Here is an 18,694-nt window from a genome sequence, read left to right on the forward strand (position 1 = left end):
TTTTTGTATTAGGACTCTTCTAGCTTTTTTAATACATTGGAAAATAACTGATGTCTTTCTAAGGTGTATATCTTTGATTATATTTTCTAATTTCATAAAGCTACTTGTATTCTCTACTCAAATTGAAGTAAATATTGGCTGCATATAACTTATCAATAATCAGCCATTTTGTCCAGATTTTCAAATGTGTTGGTAAAAAGCTACCACAGTATTCTTTTGTAATAAAAAAAAATTCTCTCTGTTTTATAACGAGTCCCATCTCTATCATATTTGCCAAATATTGCTTATTTTACTGTTCTTTCTAAAGGACAAGGTTTTGGTTTTACTTGCCAAGTTGACTGCTTTTCTTCTCTATTTTTGACTTTGCTCTTGATGAATTTTGTCCTTCCACTCTTTTGCATTTACCTTGTTCTTTTTCTACGACTCCTGTCCAATTCCTGTAGCTTCAAGAGCCATTTTCAACAACTCAACCAGCTCTGCCGGCTGTGTCGTGGCCACTTCATCATGTGCCATTAAAGCTTCATCTCCTACACTGGGTGAAGATTCAGCAGCCTTATTTTGCTTTCAAAATTGTTCTATGGCCTTGGATCCTTCTTCTTCTCCTAAATTACCACTATCATCAGGGAAAATTCTAGTGGTCCTCATGCTGCTTACAAGGCTTGCCTTTCCTCCCGTTTCATAATAAAAGAAAAAACATTTCCACCCTTTTTTTGATGTTGATGGAAAATTTAGCAACACTTCTTTGCACTGTATTCAAATCCTGAAATATAAGCAAGCCTGCATGCATACAGTTTCACTGAAATGTCATAATTTTAAACTATGTATGACCATGAACAATGTCTTTTCCAAATACTCCATGCTCCCCCTTTCTTCCTAGGTGTTCGGAGTTTTTCATTCCTACAACATCTTTTACACATGGTCAATTTGTGTCATAAGCTCTTTCTCCCTCCCACTTCTCAGTCTATATCCAAAGGAAACATCATCATTATTTGAAGAGATATCTGTACTCCCATGTTCATTGTAGCATTATTCACAAGAGCCAAGGTATGGAAACAACCTAAGTGTCCATAGTAGACTAATGGATAAAGGAAATATGGTATATATATGCAATGGAATGTTATTCAACCTTAAGAAAGAAGAAAATCCTATCATTTAAGACAACATGGATAAAACTGGAGGACACTATGCTAAATGAAATAAGACAAGGACAAACAGTGCATGATGTCACTTATATGTGGAGTCTAAAAAAATAACTAAATAAATCAACTCTTCCTTCCCTGGACATTTTCCTCAGCAGAATCTAGCAGCCTCTACTATGAGTCTCATCTTTTTTTTTATCGTTTGTACCATATCACAACCTCAGGGAACCTATGTATTTATGGATGTATATCTACATTATAGTGCACAGTTGTTCCTTGTCTTTGTAATTCATTCCTTCCACTTCTGGCATAAGAACCTCATCCTTCCTTTGGAGAAGTCCATGTGATTCAGGTAGGCTGTGTGTCTGCTCCCTAGGCTGTTTGACTTGAGCCTGGCTAGACACAGTGTTTTACATATACTCCATATGTCTTACGCATTTGTCTCTGTTTTCCATCCTTTTCCCTCAAAATTTCAGTGTAGTTATTTTTTAAATGACATTTGTAATCCTTTCTTTTGTTTGACTAAGGTACTGTTCAACTGATCTTCTGAGTGCTTAATTTCAGCTTTTTTAATTCTACAATTTTTCTTTGATTGCATTTCACAGATAATTTTTGCTTAAATTGTATAGGTTGTCCCTTTTTTAATACATTAATCATAATTTTAAATAATAGTTTAAATAATAATTTAAGTTTAAATAATAATATAATTTACTTTCCGTATTATTTGAAGTGTACAATTTGATCTGTTACGCATCTACCACCACAATCAATTGTAAAACTTTCATCCACCCCCCAAAGAAAAAGAATCTATTATAAGTCACTCACTCCCCCACTTCTCCAAACCCTAGGCAGCCACTAATATACTTTGTCTCTACAGATTTGCCTAGTCTGGACATTGTATACAAATGGAATCATACAATTACTTAGCATGTTTTCAAGGTTCACCCATGTTGTAGCATGTATCAGTACTTGATTTCTTTTTATGGCTGAATAATATTCCATGGTGTGGATATTACTGCGTTTCATTGATCATTCACAGTAAATGGCCATTTGGGTTATTTCCACTTTGGGGCTCTTATGAATAATGGTGCTGTGGTTGGATTTACGTGCAAGTTTTGTATGCAGGTCTAGATTTGTTTTATAAATTAATAGACTATTTTGGAGCTGTTTCCAGTTTACAGAAAAATTAAGCAGAAAGGACAGAGTTCTCATACTTCCTTACCTCTCAACCCAGTTTCCCCTATTATTAACATCTTACAGTAGGGTAATATATTTGTTATAGTTAATGAACCAATTGATACATTATTACTAACTAATGTTCATGCTTTACTTGAGACTTCACTCTTTGTTTTGTACATTATATGATTTTTTTTTTTTTTTTTTTTTGCTGTACGTGGGCCTCTCACTGCTGTGGCCTCTCCCGTTGTGGAGCACAGGCTCCAGATGTGCAGGCTCAGCGGCCATGGCTCACGGGCCCAGCCGCTCCATGGCATGTGGGATCTTCCCGGACCGGGGCACAAACCCATGTCCCCTGCATCAGCAGGCAGACTCTCAACCACTGCGCCACCAAGGGAAGCCCCATTATATGATTTCTGACAAATGTGCAATAACCTGTATCCACGATTACAGAACCATACACAGGAATTTCTCTGCCATTAAAATTCCGGGCTTCATCCATCCTTTTCTCCCTCCCCACAACCTCTGGCAACCACTGACCTTTTGATTGTCTCCACACTTTGCCTTTTCCTAAATTTCAAATAGCTGCAATCATATAATATGCATGGAGCCTTTGCAGATTGGCATTGTTTCACTTACCAATATGCACTTAAGCTTCTTCCATGTCTTTTCATGGCTTCACAGCCTTTTCTTTTTATTGCTGAATGCTATTCCTTTGTACGGATATACCATAGTTTGTTCATCCATTCACCTATTGAAAAACATCTTGGTTGATTTCAGGTTTTGGCAATTATGAAAGAAACTGTTATAAACATCCATGTGCAGGTTTTTATGCAGACATAACTTTTCAGTTCCCATGGGTAAATACCAAAGAGCATGATTACTAGATCACTGTATGGTAAAGGTACGTTTATTTTGTAAGAAACTGCCAAGTATCCCACTAGCCACAAATGAGAATTCCAATTATTCTGCATCATCACCAACTTCGGTATTTCAGTTTTGGGATTTTAGCCATTTAAATAGGTGTGTAGTGGTATCTCATTATTGTTCTAATTCAAAATTCACTAATGACATGGAATGTGTAGCATCTTTTCATATGCTTATTTGCCATGTGTCTATTTTCTTTGTTTAACCATAGTAGTTTTGTTGTTGTTGCTGTTTTTTAACCAAGGCCTGCTAACTCTTGTCCTCCTGTGTCTCTTTATATTGTCTTTTTTCTTTCTTTTTTCTTTTTTTGAACTTTTCATCATTTAGTCTTTTTCCTGGTATGTCCAATTATTTTTATATTAAAATTGGGCTTAATTTAACTTATTTTAGGAAACTATAAAGATACCTCCACATTCTGGATGTTGTTATCTTTCTCTTGAAAAGATTTACTTTGGCCCATGGCAGACAGTTACTATAGGGACTGGTAACCTTAGTCCATTCTCAGTTTGAGCTCATTCACAGCCGTTTTTCAGTCTGTGTAAAGGTTGGTCTATTTCTGTCTTGTCCTTCCTCTACGGGTGTTGCCCTTTGGGATTACCATGTGAAAGTTTGGATTCTCCCTATTCCCAACTACCCTTGTATTTGTTAGGCTTTAAATGTAATGGTTCCCGCAGCCCTGTGAGACTAAAGATACACTTAGCTTGTCATTCCATTAGTTGTTGCCTTTAGCTTGAGCTGTTGCCCTTTGGCTTCTGTGGTCAGAGTCTTTTGAACTCCATGGTTTTTCAGCTCCTAGGCTGTAAGATTTGAATCAGCAAATGCCCAAAGGAGAAAAGCTGCACCAAATGTCACGCTTGCATCTGTGTTTCCCTTCTCTCCACAACTTGGCCCACATGTCTTGGTGTCTCTAACATTCAGATGCCAGCGAACAGATGTTTTCTTACTTTATCCAGCTTTTCTAAAATTTCTTTACACTTCACCTGACCTTATGTTATTATTGAACTATCATCTCAATTACCCCTAGGAAGAAAATTTACAATTTTATGTTTTATTTTTTCATTTTCTATATTACCTCAGTTACTGTAGAGACCTTTTACCTGATTGTTCAGTCTAGTTCCTGTGTTACCAGTAAGATGGAGATAAGGTGGAGGCTAAGAAGACTGGGGGGAAATCACTGATGAATGATATGTCTCGTTCTTTTTGTTTTTCCTCTCCTTATTTATTACTCTGGCAGCCTACATCTGCCTTTCTTCATTTGACCCAGTTGCCCAAATAAGAAACCCACTCTGGCAAAGACCTGACTTTACTCTCATCAATGTCTGCATGTTAGGATTAGCTAGATGATGAACACCATGCCAAAGTTCTTTGTGTGAGACTTTTGCAGACTTTTGTTAGCCCTTTAGTTTGCCTCTTGCCAACGCTGCTCAGATTGTTGAGGTTTTCTAAGATTCTGTAGGTCAAACCTCTCTACCTGCATACCAGATGAGCCCTTCCCTCTTTTCTGACCTCACTTGTGGGAGGTTAGCCCCCGGTTTTTCTTTTTCCCCATCCAATCATAATTGTTCATGAATTCCAAAAAGCCCTCAAAGTATCTGTCGTCCCTTTCTCTCTTCTCTTTTTTATCAACACTGTTAAATATTAACCATATATTTGCATACCTCTTTCTTACTTACAGTGGAATACTGGTAGGCTCGATCATTAAGTCTGAGCCCCACCAAACTAGGACTCATACAACACTCTCCTCCAGGCCAAAACTTTTGATATCCACTGTTTTTTTTAATACTATCTTATATGTATCTAAATTTGTAATGATTTAGTTAATTCCTGAGTTATGTGACAATAAGAAATCAGTCAAATTAGCACTACAGAAGTGCAGCTTAGACCTAGGGACCAGAACCAAGGACCACAAAAACCTGTGAACCAATAAGTTTCACTTGTACTTTATGTTTAACAACTGCTGAGGGTGAATGGGAAGTGAGGGAAAAAGAGTTTAACTTCACATCACAGAAACTTGCACTAAAATGAAGAGGAAAATGACCCAGTTCCTGGTTCAAGTCACTATAATCTGCTTCAATAAATAATAACAGCACACAAGGAAAACAAACACTCTATGATAGGAACAATGGATAATTAATTACCAGATCAGGGAGGACAGATTACACTTGCTATGGGATTTCATTAAAGAAGGATTCCAAAAAGTACTGGCTTCTTCTGAGAAGACTTCTCAGAACAGGTAGCATTTAAACTGAGTCTTGAACAAGTATATAGAGGGTAGGGAACAGGCCTTCTGGGCAGGGAACAGGCACAGTGTCAGGAATGGCACAAAGGCCTTATGGAATAGGGGACAAAACTGGCTGAACACAGGAGTGCTACGTGTTGGGGAATATGGGGGAAGGCTGGCTGAGGTTGGTTAAATGAAACATAATTAGACGGAAGAGAAAGTAGGTGGAAAGACACATGGAAGACTGTGGAAAGCCCCTAAAGATGGAGGTCAGCATAATAATATGAAGAACTCAGTGGTACTTTGACACTGTATGAATGTCTAGGTTTAAAAAATCAGGAAAACACAATAAAAGAATAAACTACTGATATAATGATATGTAACCAGAGGCCAGATACCAAAGAATACACACTGTGTCTTTCCATGTATGTCATATATGGTGATAGAGGTCAGCTTAGGTGTTGCCCTGGGAGAGAATGGAACAGAGAACCGTGTAGGGTGTTAGAAATATTTTATAATATCTTGATCTGGTGTTGGATACATGGGTGCATAGAGATGTAAAAATTCAGTTATTAGCAATGCAGTTAACCTACTAGAGTTTTTTTTTAATGTATGCGTACATTAAAAAAAACTCTAGTAGGTTAATTAGGCTGTCAGTTGTATGAAGTAAATTTTGGTCAAGGTAGCCAAGGCAGTAATGCAGTAATAAGTTATAAATGTACTCACTGTGCTCTAGAATGTCACAATTGGAATACAAGAAATACGTGTAAGAAAAAAGACAAATATTCAATATTGATGGTTGGATGAGCTGAATAAATTAGATCACTCTACTTTCAATTTAAGAACTTGGCCAGTGTTTGGATACCTTTGAACAAAGAAAAAAAGAAATACAATTTTTATTACGCATATGCTATGTATCAATCCCTGACTTATATTTTGACACATATAAACATGGGAAATATTGCACCTTGTAACTGAGACAATGAAGATGAGGGAGGTAGCTGGTTTTGACACTAGAGGCTGAGAAAACCATCAGCTCATAATCGTAAGAAGTCTTAAGTCCGAGGAAAAGAATCAAGAGGAAATAGTGGTAAGTGCCAGGAGCTTCTGGAAACTACATCAGAGATGAAGACCCCAGGATTGTTGAGCTTTCTAAGAGTCCTAATGACTCAGGTAAAAACAGAAGGCTTAAAACTGAATCCTGGGGATATATGTATGCATACAGCTGATTCACTTTGTTATACAGCAGGAACTAACACAACACTGTAAAGCAATTATACTCCAATAAAGATGTAAAAAACAAAACAAAAAAACTGACTCCTGCAAAGTAACAATTGTTAGGACAAACAGTAAAGAATTCTAAGAAAAATAATCACATGCCTGTCCCAACAGAGAAATATCCTAAGCTCCATCTCACCATTTCTCCGATTGGCCTTTCACAAAATACAGTCCCATCAGCTGAATATAGGTTTGTCAAGTAACTGTGAGTAAGACTGAATTAAACAAAAATAAATCAATTCCTTCCTCCAAAACTTTTCAGAGTATGTAATGTAACAAAGTGAAACTTGAATTTCATGTCGGGATGTAGAGTACAGCTCTTCCCAAATGCTTCTGTCTTGTAACTACATTAACATCATCTAAAACCAGTGTTCTGCAGGACAGAGATTGTGAAACACTGCTCTCACCATGTAAGATATCAAGTCTTTCTGAAAATCCATTCTTCCTTCTGCCCTTTCTCGTGTTGTCCCTGTCACCTGGAATGTCTGTCCTAAGCTCCACCTGCCAAAACCCTACCCATTTTTAGGATCCAAGAGGTAATAAAAGGCTCACATTACTGAAAGGCAGAGAAAGAAATCCCTTCCTAGGGATCTACATTTCCTTCCTAGGGAAAAGAAAAATTGTAAAGTATACCACAGTGACTTTAAGTCTATGAATGTAACTATGTTGTGTTACTTTGAGTTCTGTAAAAGTCAATGTGCTACAATATACATGGATATGAATGTTTGATCGCTTACAAGTAGAACTTGCTGATAACTTTCATCATGAGCGAGGTTAATGATTAAGGGAGCCATTGTATTTGGCTCAGCCCTTATAACTAGGGAATATTAAAATTGGAAAGGTCCCTAGATATTAGCAAATCTATCCACCTCATATTCTAAGTAAGGAAACTGAGACCTTCATAGATTGGATATTTATATTAACAAAGGAAAAGGATATAAGATTGGCAGAACTACCTTTTAGATTAAGAATTTTGAGATTTTTATAGACTACTAGGACATTATGTCCACTGATATTGAGACAATGTGTTTCTTAGTCATCATTTTCTATTGCACTGACCAAGCGAGGTGGCAGTCAGTAGTTGTACAAAGGGAAAAAGAAAACTTTAGGAACTCCCAATTTATATACGCAGGGAAATTCATCATTCATGTTATTTAAGCTAACTGGATGCAGTTTATCAGCTACATTGAGGAATGGTGAAGTGAAGTGTCTATACAATTAACATGTTAGTTTGTGTCATGACCTCCCTGTTGTTCAAGTGAGTTAACGGTTAGCACTCAACTAGGCACTTAAGAGTCCATTATAAATCTGGACTAAACGTTTATTTGTGGCATCTTTATTCTTCTTTGGTGCCCTTAGGCGGAATTAGCCCTTTTATGTTTTGATAAATTCAAGTATTAAACAGGGCTAAGGTTTCACAAGTTCTTTGGCCTAAACATGGGGGTAAGGGAGACCAATGAGCTGGAGTACTTCTAGATTTAAGAATGGTCAGATTGAGGAAGAAGAGTCTTATGCCAGAGGTGAAAGAAGACTATTATAATTACCTATTTTTAAAAATTCCAACCTTTTTCAATGTTCTAAAGTGATCAGGAAATACATGGGTATGCTAGGAAGTAAGGGAGTCAAGCAACAATATTCTCTAAGAGTTTGTGGATGGCAATGAAGAGGAAAGGAAGATAGAGACAATCCTAGAAAAGGTTTTGGTTGGCCATAATAATGAAGTCAGAAGGAGAAGAAGAAGGAGAAGAAGAAGAAGAAGAATGACACATGCAATGGGAAGGAGAAAGCAAGAATAGAGAAGCAAAAGGGAGAGTAGAAAAATGAGACAAATGTGGAGAAGGAAATGAGGAAGAAAACTGGTGAAAGAAGGAAGCACTGATGGTAGACCACTTGACACTCAAACATTAACACGATGCACATTTAAGATGTGTCATCAATGGCCATGGTCATTACCCTCAAATAGTTTACAGTACGTGTTTCAGAGACATTTATAAATTGAAAATGCCATTAAAATAAGTGCCAGGGTATAAGTATTCATGGAATTGTATGGGAGAATAAAAAGCCCCCCGTCAAAGAGCCTTCTGAGACATCGGAAAAAAAGGAAAAACCTAAAAAGCATAAGACTCTTCCTATTTTCATTTCCAATGACACATCCCAATCTTGATCATCAATCAGCGATTAAAATACCAACTATAAACCCAGTATTTTATGAGCTGCTATGCAGTATACTACACTAGAGCAATAGAACAGAGAGGACCTCAAACCCTCTGTTCCCTCAAATTGAAAGGCACGCTTCCTGACCCCTCCAGACCACTACTGGACACAGGGAACACACACTAATGTTTCAGGACCCCAACCAGCAGTCACCTGCTTTGTGATTACTTCCATGACACACCCTCACCAACACCACTGACTTTCCTGCTCCTACGGGACATGACATATATTTCCTATTTTAACACATACCGCAGTGCATTATGATTGCAGGTAGATGTTCTAACAACTTGAAAGAGAATGATGACTTTTTTCTCTTTACATCTCGTTATTTCCCTACTCATAATATTTCTTGAAGAGAAACCATAAAAATATAAACAAACACAAAAAACAGATAATATACAAAACGTGTGCTTTGCACCTTAACACAAACTTAAGTAAAATTAGTTCTGACAGTATCCGGCATGACAAACTTCCATGGTACAAATGAGAATGGACCAAGGTTTGAGCAGGTACAGGAGACAATCCAGGCATGAACACCACAAAGGAAAGGTAGACAGGAAGTAACATGGTGTGTAGGAAATCACGAGGCCAGTCTGATGGGAAGAGACTTAAACAAGACTGAAACTCACTTTCTAAACCTCCATCTCCAACTGGACAATTCGCAAGACACAGGTGCACCAAAGTGGCCCAATATTCAATCCCTTTAATGGCGAGGAACAGTTTAAAATTTTATGGCTTTAGTTTGCCAAAAAGCAACTATCAAATGTTGGCAGGACACAATGAAGGCTTACCTTTGTTAACATAGTTAAGTCTCTCTCTCTCACAACTAGCCCACTTGGATCCACGTTCCTTAGCACACCCGACGCACTTACACAGCATTGATGAGCTTTACACAACTGGAAGGTCACATCTTTATTTCTTATTGCAGGAACACAACATCTGGAAACTTTATTTCTATTGGAAGCTAAAGCAAAATTATTGTAAAGTGAGTCATTTAAACCATACATTTTATCACCGTTAAAATGCATCTGCTCTGTGCTAAGGATTAGAAATGACTCCTGTCCTTAAAGCCTCATTAAGGATGAAGATCTATAAACTCAACATTTCAATCACATGAGATAAAGAACCATAACCTTTAAGCACAGAAGTGCCTATGGAGGCCAAAAGTTATAGCTAAGTGACGGCTTCATGATAACCCTGAAGTACAGTCGAGAAAGATGAGGCTATGCAGAGTTGGAGTAGAAGGTGCATTAACTGCAGAGGGAACATCTGTGAAAAGACACTCGAGCCTGACACCTGCTGGGCACTGTAAATACTGCAGGTGGGGATGACTAAAGACCAGGGGTCCAAGTGTGAGAAGAGACAGAAATAAAAATAGAGATGTTGGCCCAAGCAAGCCTGGGAGAGAGCATGGCTTGTATCCCACAGGTGATGAGGCCTGGGGCTACCACTGGCTGAGTAAGGGTGCCTCCGCTGATTAGAAAAAGGCGCCCCGCTGCTGAAGGACCAATTAGATAAAGGGAGTGATCACAAAAAGCTCCCCTTCCTCAGGGCCAAAGAGCCCCAGGAGGCTTGGCAAAGCACAGTTCAGATTACAGGCCTCTGTGCAGAGCACATGCTGGGCGGCTAGTATGCACTAACTCTGTGTGGGCAAGCCATTAGCAGCATTATTTTAGGCATATCTTGTCATGTTAGAAGATCACTCAACCCGAGTAGGCAGATGAACTTAGAGGCACTGAGACCAGGGGCCGCAAAACCACCCAGCAGTTTCTACCATAGTCGGGGCAAAATGTAATGTGGATGAAGAAGCAAATTTAGGAGGAGGCCAAAATTTACAAGATAGACCCACTGGATGCAAGACATAAAGAAAGTTCAGTGAAGGAATTCTGAAGAGAATGGGCTCTGCATTTTTCTTACAATCAATGTAAAATATTAGGCAAAATTAAGTACAGTGGCTTTTAAGGTCCCTTCCAGCTCTAATTTCTTTTGATTTCTAACTTATTACTCTGGTTAAGTAAAGTCCCTTCAGAGGTACAGAACAGTTCCTACACCTGAATGGGATGCAAAGAATAATCTGACTTCTCTTCACCAGGGGATGAGTTGAACTGTCCTTGCAGAAGAGGTAACACATGGTGAGAACCCCAGATCCTAGAAAAGGGCCAGGTACACGATGAGTATTCAGCTTTTTGAAAACAAATGAACAATCATTTCCTCTCCTACATCTTCACACCCTTTCTCTGCTGGCTGCTTTCTTTCAGCTTATAAACTTCCTCAATATACCCACTTCAAAAGCCCTCAGACCTATGATTCTTTGGATCTTGTTGTGGGTAACCTAAGTCTCTCCCATGCCTTCAAACACCTCTCCTCCCCAAAAGCCCAGATCTGAACCTTGGGCCCAGACCTGTCTACCAGGCCCCTCTAAAGCACTGAAGATGAAGTAAGATCCTCTCGCCACCCCCAATACCTTCCTACTGTGCTCTGTATCTCTCAAAAAGATGCAGCTGTAAACTGTCACCCACGCTTGCTGTCCTCCCTTTTCTAACTGGTCACCAGGCCCCACCCATTCTCTCTCAGATCTGCAAAATCCAGTCCCACCTTTTATAACTTAAGTGGGACCCTCAGATTACAACTCAGCCTGCACCAAATCAACTGCCTTCCACATGGAGGTCCGAGTGAGTCTCTAAACCACAAGTCCATCTCTTCTTTGGTGTTTCCCACAGCCTTCAGGATAAACACCCAAACTTCTGACAGGACAAACAAGGCCCCCTTCTCTTGGGCCCCACTAAGTTTCCAGTATCAACTCTCATTTCTTTCCCAAACCCTGAGTTCCAGTCCTATACCTTAGTTTTGCCATATTTTCTTATATTTCTCAAACTTTGACACACACTGCTCCCTCCTGCCACCCCAGGACCTTCTACATATCCTTAGAAAGGATGGCACCTCCTCCAAGAAGCCTACCCTGAACTTTCCCTTCCAAGATTCTGTGCTCTGCAAAGGGGAAAGATCGGGCGGAGGGATCCATTAGGAGTTTGGGATTAACAAAGACACACGACTCTATATCAAATAGATAATCAACAAGGACCTACTGCATAGCACAGGGAACTCTACTCCATATCCTGTAACAAACTGTGCGGGAAAAGAATCTGAAAAAGAATGGATACATGAATAACTAAACCACTTTGCTGTACACCTGAAACTAACACAATATTGTACATCAAGTAACCTCCAATATAAAATAATAATTAAATTTTAAAAAAAGATTCTATGCTCTGCAGCACCAGAACTCACTTCTTCCACAGCACTGACTACTGTGCTTGTGTTTACCTGCCGCCCAGTAGAAGGGGAGATTACCTAGGGCAGAAGCATGGTCTCCAGCAGCCCTTGGTTCTGACAACTCATTCAAGTGCCAGGCTACTTTACACACATAACCTGCTTAATTAATTCTAAGAACCCACAGAAAGAGTGGTTTTTAATGTCATTTTACAAGTGTGGGGATTGCAGTTCAAAAGTAACCTGCCAAGGCCACAGAGAGCATAAGCCCTGGAATTCAAACCCTAAGCTGCCTTCACACCAGTGCTCTTTGCACTATATGATACGACTACTGAAAAACAGATTTTTTTTCCTGAACCCTGTTTTAATGGAAAGGAAATGAAGCTGGGATATATCAATTTCCTAATCGCTTTGGCGTGTACCAGGCAAAGTCGTTCAACAGACCAGGTAACATCTGTGGAACAATTAACGATGCTCCAAACTGTCCTAAGTGTTCTACATTGTAGGGTCTACAAACATTAACACAGTGCGTCCTTGTAACCTCCAGAGAGAGTGAGTCCTGTTCAGCCCATGCTACAGATGAGAACACTGAGACCTAGAAGCCTTAAGGCACTCGGCCGGGGTCACCGAGCCGGCAGGAGTCCTAGGCCGCATGCCCCATCTAGCGCACACACACCCGGGCACTGGGCACTGGTTCTAGTGCCCACCCTCCACCTTGCACCATCTAAAACCCCGCTTCGCAGCGCCCACATGAGAGCCCCTGGAAGCGGGAAGTACAAAGCTGTCTCAAACAGATGAACCAGTTTGCAGGGCAGAAGTTGAGACACAGATGTAGAGAACAAACGTATGGACACCAAGGGAGGAAAGCCGCGGGGGGGTGGGGATGGTGGTGTGCTGAGCTGGGCGAGTCGGATTGACATGTATACACTGATGTGTATAAAATTGATGACTAATAAGAACATGCTGTATAAAAAAATAAAGTAAAATTCAAAAATCAAAAGAAAGAAGAATACTGTCTACTGTCCTCCACGCCCCCTGGAACACTCACTGTAAATATCCAGGAGGTGCTTGCAGAATGAATGAATCAATGAACAAACAAGCTCACTCATTTCAAACGTGCAGTCACATGCGTAATCTGACCTTCCGAGAAGTTAAGCTTCTGGAAGGAGCCCATTTTCTTAATGTATTCAGCATCGAGTCATCACAGAATATGAACTCTTATAAAGTACTGCCTCCTCACTTCCCATCAGAGAGCAAAATTCCTCAGCAGGGAAATGGGAGGGTAGCAGACATTACCCGCAAACTTTAGGAAGGCTGCGGCTCGCTGAGCACTTCACTAGGGCCCCTGACCGCCTGCCTGGTAGTAGGACAGACACACCAGGAACGGCTGCTGACCGGCAGAAAGAGCGCCCGGCCACGCAGGCAGCACACCCCGCACCCTGCCAAGCGAGGTCCGGCCAGCAAGGGAAAGACGCTCTCCACTGCAGAACCGCCCACCACTAGAAAGCCAGGTCCTGCCAGGGCCTGGACACACGAGGCCTTCCTTACAAGGGTTACAAATCTGTGGCCTTGCTCTGCCTCGAATAAAAGACAGTGACGGGGACAACGTGACCATCTCCAGATGAACTTCCAACTTCGTTTCAAGTGCCTGGGTGCTGGGTCACAGTGGATTTCTCAACTCTTCCAATATTCAAAAATATCAATTTCTAAGATGCAGGAGGGTTGTTAAACATACACTTAGCACAGACCCCAGTCCCACTCCTGAGTATTTTCTCAAGTGAGGTAAAAACCCAAGTTCACATGGAAAACTGCCCTGGGATGTTTACAGCAGCTTTATTCCTGATCCCCTCAAAAGTGGAAACATCCCACAAGTCCTGCCACCCGCAGGCGAATGGACAAACGGAAAATGGAATACAACACAGCCAGAAAAAGGAGTGGCTTCTCATACCCACAACAACAGGGATGACGGACTTCCCTGGTGGTCCAGTGGCTAAGACTCCGCGCTCCCAATGCAGGGGGCCCGGGGTCCATCCCTGCTCAGGGAACTAGATCCCCCATGCCGTAACTAAAACATACTGCACGCGGCAATGAAGATCCCATGTGCCGCAACGAAGACCCGGCACAGCCAAGTAAATAACTAACTAAATAAATATTTAAAACAACAACAACAACAAAACAAACCCGGGAGGAATCTCGCATAGGTTTTGCTGAGCCAAAGCAGCCAGAATCAAAAAGCTACATGCTGTTGTTCCGTTTATCTGACTTTCTGGAAAAGCCAAAACCTTAGGGACAGAGAGGAGATTAGTGGCCAAGAGGCTAGAGGCACTCTGGCGCCAAAGGGCAGCAAATGGGATGACAGGATTGCTCTGTCGCCTGATGGCGATCAAAACTCCTACAACTGTGCACTACAAGTGAACTATGCTTCACGGCTACTAAGGACACACAAATTATTACATTTTGAAAAATGCGCCGGCCAGCCATCCCGTGCATGACAAGTGCAGTAAGAGGGGCGGGGAGGCGAGGCAAGTGGATCAGCTGGAGTTCTGAAGGTTCTCCCCACTTTCAGTTTCCCTCCCCTGGCATGTCTCCCCGCCCGGCCCACTGCTGCTCAGGCCGCCCACCCGGGACACCCGGAGTTACCCAACCGGAAAAGCCAGAGCCCAGGCTCAGCCACGCCTCCAGGCACAGGAAGGGCAAAAATAGAAAGCGCCAGTGCGCAGTGGAGGGCTGGAAACCCTCGGACCTCAGATAACTGCGGAGAACCGGGCCTCGGAGTCAACATCGGCTCCCAGGCGGTCCCAGCGTCCCAACCCCGACCCCGGTCGCGACACAGTTTCCACAAAACTGACACACACGGAGCCCGCGCGAGGGGCGGGTCGCGCGGGCTTCCCCGCCGGGTCGCCTGGAGGCCGGTCCCCCGCAAGCTGAGCGCACGAAAGGGCGCCCCAAAGGCGCCGGCCCAAGGCGCCCGCTGCGCTTTCCCTCCGGAAGGTGGGCTGCGGGGCCCAAGCGTAAACCCTGAGACAAGGTACACGCACACCACGCCGCCACAGGGGACGAGAGGCCGGGCGCCCACCTGGCCGGACACCCTGCATTTCTGGAATCACCGGACTTCTGTGTAAATTTCCCTTTGGCGTGTCATTTTCCAAAGGCCACTCAAGATCAGGGGACGGAACGCCTCCTCTCCAAGTGTCCTGCCAGCCCACCCACTCAACATCAGAGGGACAAAATGCCTAACTAAAACAAAACAAAACAGAAACACAAAAAACTGGAGAGAGGGAGGAAAGGGTGCCCTCAAAAATAAAAAAAACCTAAGCACGTTGACAGCGCTAAGAATAAACTACCAGGAAACAGAATCCCTACATGTCAGATCCGGAAGTACAGAAGGGCAAGCCCGCCGGCAGTCCAGGCCCGGGGGGACCTGGGTCCCCAGCCCTGCAGAGCCAACCGCAGACCGGCTCGGGCGCCCCTCGGAAGCGCGGGGTCCCCGCGCCCGAGTCTGCGCCCCCGGCCGGCGCCGGCTCCCCTCTGCCCACCCTGCGCGCGGGGGCTGGAAACGGCCGCGGAGAACCACGGCGTGGGGGGAAGGGGGGCTCCAAAGAAGGTCTGGCGACTCGAGTCGCTCCGTTTCTCAGTGGGCTCAGCGCGCGCCGTGGGGGAAGAGGGGCGGGGGTCCGGGAGGAGGGGACGGGTGGCACTTACGTAGACCTGCAGCGGCCACAGGCAGACGGCGGGCTCGGCCCCCACGAGCGACTCCAGCCTCAGCTCCAGCTTCTCCCCTATGTCTTCGCGCGCGGCCCCCGCACCGTGCTAGTCTGGCGGTTGGGGGAGGGGCGCGGCGCCGCCGGCGGGGGCGGGGCAAACGGGCAGGCGGGCGGCTGAGGGGAGGGGGCCTGGCCTGGGCCTCAGCCGCCGCCGCCGTCGCGCTCCCGTCCGGCCCCCGGTTCCCTCTTTGTGGTCACAGGCCTGGGGCCTCCAGCGCTGCTGCGAACTCGGGCCGGCGTGAGGCGAGCCCAGTGAGCCGGGGGCCGGGGCGAACCACTCACGGCATGCGCGGCCCACCCCGTGAACTCGCCCGCTCTCGCGACGCACGCACGCACGCCCGCCCGCACGTCTTCGGCTGCCCCCGGCCACCCCCAGCGGCCCGAAGTGGGGACCCGAGGAGAGCCCTCGGGGCCTGGGGTGGCGGGTTCGACTCCCGCCCTTGACGTACCGTGACACACACACACACACACACACACACACCCCAATAAGAAGATTATAATTCCTCATTAAACATGACAGCCGGAATCCCGGCTTCTGTTCACAAAAATGCCGTGTATTTAGCCTTTGCTAGGCACCAGACCGCGGACGCTCAGTACTGGCAAAAAAGGAAATGCCCTGCCCTCATGGCACTGCCATTTTAATTGGAATAGTAGTGACAATGGTCAAGGGAGAAAATAAAGTGTCATCATCGCCACGGGGATGGTTAATCTCATGTGCGCACTGCGTGGGGCCCCGGCAACCACAAACATTATTCCAGATGTGGCCAGGAAGGTATTTTTCGGAAGAGATTAACACTGAAATTGCTCCATTTTGCGTAAAGGAGATTGTCAGTGCCGCGGCGTGGGTGGGCCTCGTCCATCAGTTGAAGGACTGGAGAGAAAAATGAGGTTCCCTAGAAAGAGGGAACTGTTCCTCCAATGGCCTTGGGACATCAGCTCTTCCCTGTGTCTCCAGCCCAGAGTCCTGCCCTGACTTGCCTGCCTCACGGTCACGAGTCAACTCCTTAAAACAAAACTATATATGTAAAAATACTGAATATATACAAGCCTATTAATTTGTATATGTGTGTATACATATTATATATGTATACACATGTTTATATGTGCGTGCGTTTGTAGTATATGTGTAAGTACTATATACAGTATACATACAAGCCTATATGTGTGTGTATATATTGTATGCATGTATGTATGTGTATATATATAGTATACATATTATAAATGTGAACATGCTGTATATATACACACACCATATATTGATATATGGGTGTGTGTATATATACAGTATAGGTACACTGTATGTATGTATGTATACAGTGTATATTTATATATAGGTGTGTATATATGTTGTATACCTGTATGTGTATACGTTGTATAGGTATTATATGTATATATGTATATACTATATATAGACACACTTGTGTATGTATTTATATGTGTATTTACATGCACATATTTACATATAGGTGTGTATGTGTGTGTATACATTGTGTATATGTATGTGTATATATCTTATATATATGATATATGTATATATATGATGAATTTATATATACAGTACATATATATTTTTATGCTACATGCTTTTATATGTAGGTGTATATGTGTGTCTATATGTACGTGTATGTATTGCATATATTATATATGTATGCATACTATATACATATACACACCTAAATATCTTTGTATGTGTGTATATATGTATGATATATATGTACCTAGGTGTCTATTGCATGTTATACGTATGTGTACATACTGTATATATATAAACTATGCATTTTATGTGTGTATGTATAGTGTATATGTATGTGTGTATTGTATATGTGTATATGTGTGTATACATACTGTATATATACAAACTGTGCATTTTATATGTGTGTATATATGTGTGTGTGTTGTATATACTATATGTGTATAAGTCTGTATGCATACTGCATATATACACAGCTGTATATTTTTGTATGCATGTACATATGTACATGTGTGTGTATATATACACACATAAACCCTATGGATTCTGTTTGTCTGGAGAACCCTCACTGATACGGACACTTCTGACAATTGAGCACCTGCCCTTTGCCAGCCAGGGAGCCAAACGCTTGTCTTTTCGGTGTCTGCCTTAAGTGTCACAAGTCCCGGGAGGGAAGGTGATGCCGCTCCTGCCAGTTGAGGTGCCTCAGGGTCAGAGAGGTGCACAGCGCGGGGGGCTGGAGCCTGGTGGAGCCCAGGTGGAGTTCTAGCAGCAGTACAGCCTAGCAGTCCCACTTCCCCGGGTGCTTCTCACAAAGACGCCGAGGGAGAGACTGGGTCTGAAGGAGGGGATGAGGAAGCTTCCGTGGGTCCGCAAGCCCAGACCAAGGCTGACTCGTCAAGGGTGTTAGAGGTCAGGACTGTGGTCACCCTGGGGGTGGGGTTACACAGAGCCATTCCCATTCTGGAAAAGTATCCATTCTGCTCTTGTTTGTATGTTTACCCCCCTCCCCCAAATCTTTTAAAAACAGATTCTCTTGGCTGCTGGGAGCACACACGGGGAAGTTGTGTGTGAGAGGGTGCAGTCCAGGGGACAGGGAGGATAAGACCCCCACCCTTAGGGCCAGGAGTGGCTCAGCTTTGTGAGCTAAGGATGGCCCGCGAGGTCCCAGAGAGAAGGGTCCCTACTCCGTCCCTGCTCCGTGCACCCCATTCCAAGCCTGAGAAGCCTAGAG

The 18,694-nt window shown here is 43.2% G+C and overlaps 1 long non-coding RNA gene across 2 annotated transcripts; it reads right to left on the reverse strand.

The window, feature by feature from the left end:
* Positions 1-2,483: 2,483 nt before the first annotated feature.
* LOC307070080 lies at positions 2,484-16,315 on the reverse strand. Of its 2 annotated transcripts, none has more exons than XR_013811526.1 (2): positions 15,928-16,315; positions 2,484-3,066 (listed from the first exon to the last, which is right to left on the reverse strand). It is a non-coding gene; the product is annotated as an uncharacterized lncRNA (long non-coding RNA). The 2 variants fall into 2 exon arrangements; XR_013811527.1 differs by lacking the exon at positions 15,928-16,315 and adding an exon at positions 9,747-9,913.
* Positions 16,316-18,694: the final 2,379 nt, after the last annotated feature.

This window comes from Hyperoodon ampullatus (genome assembly GCF_949752795.1).
Source record: "Hyperoodon ampullatus genome assembly, contig: scaffold_539, whole genome shotgun sequence".
Taxonomy (NCBI): domain Eukaryota; kingdom Metazoa; phylum Chordata; class Mammalia; order Artiodactyla; family Ziphiidae; genus Hyperoodon; species Hyperoodon ampullatus.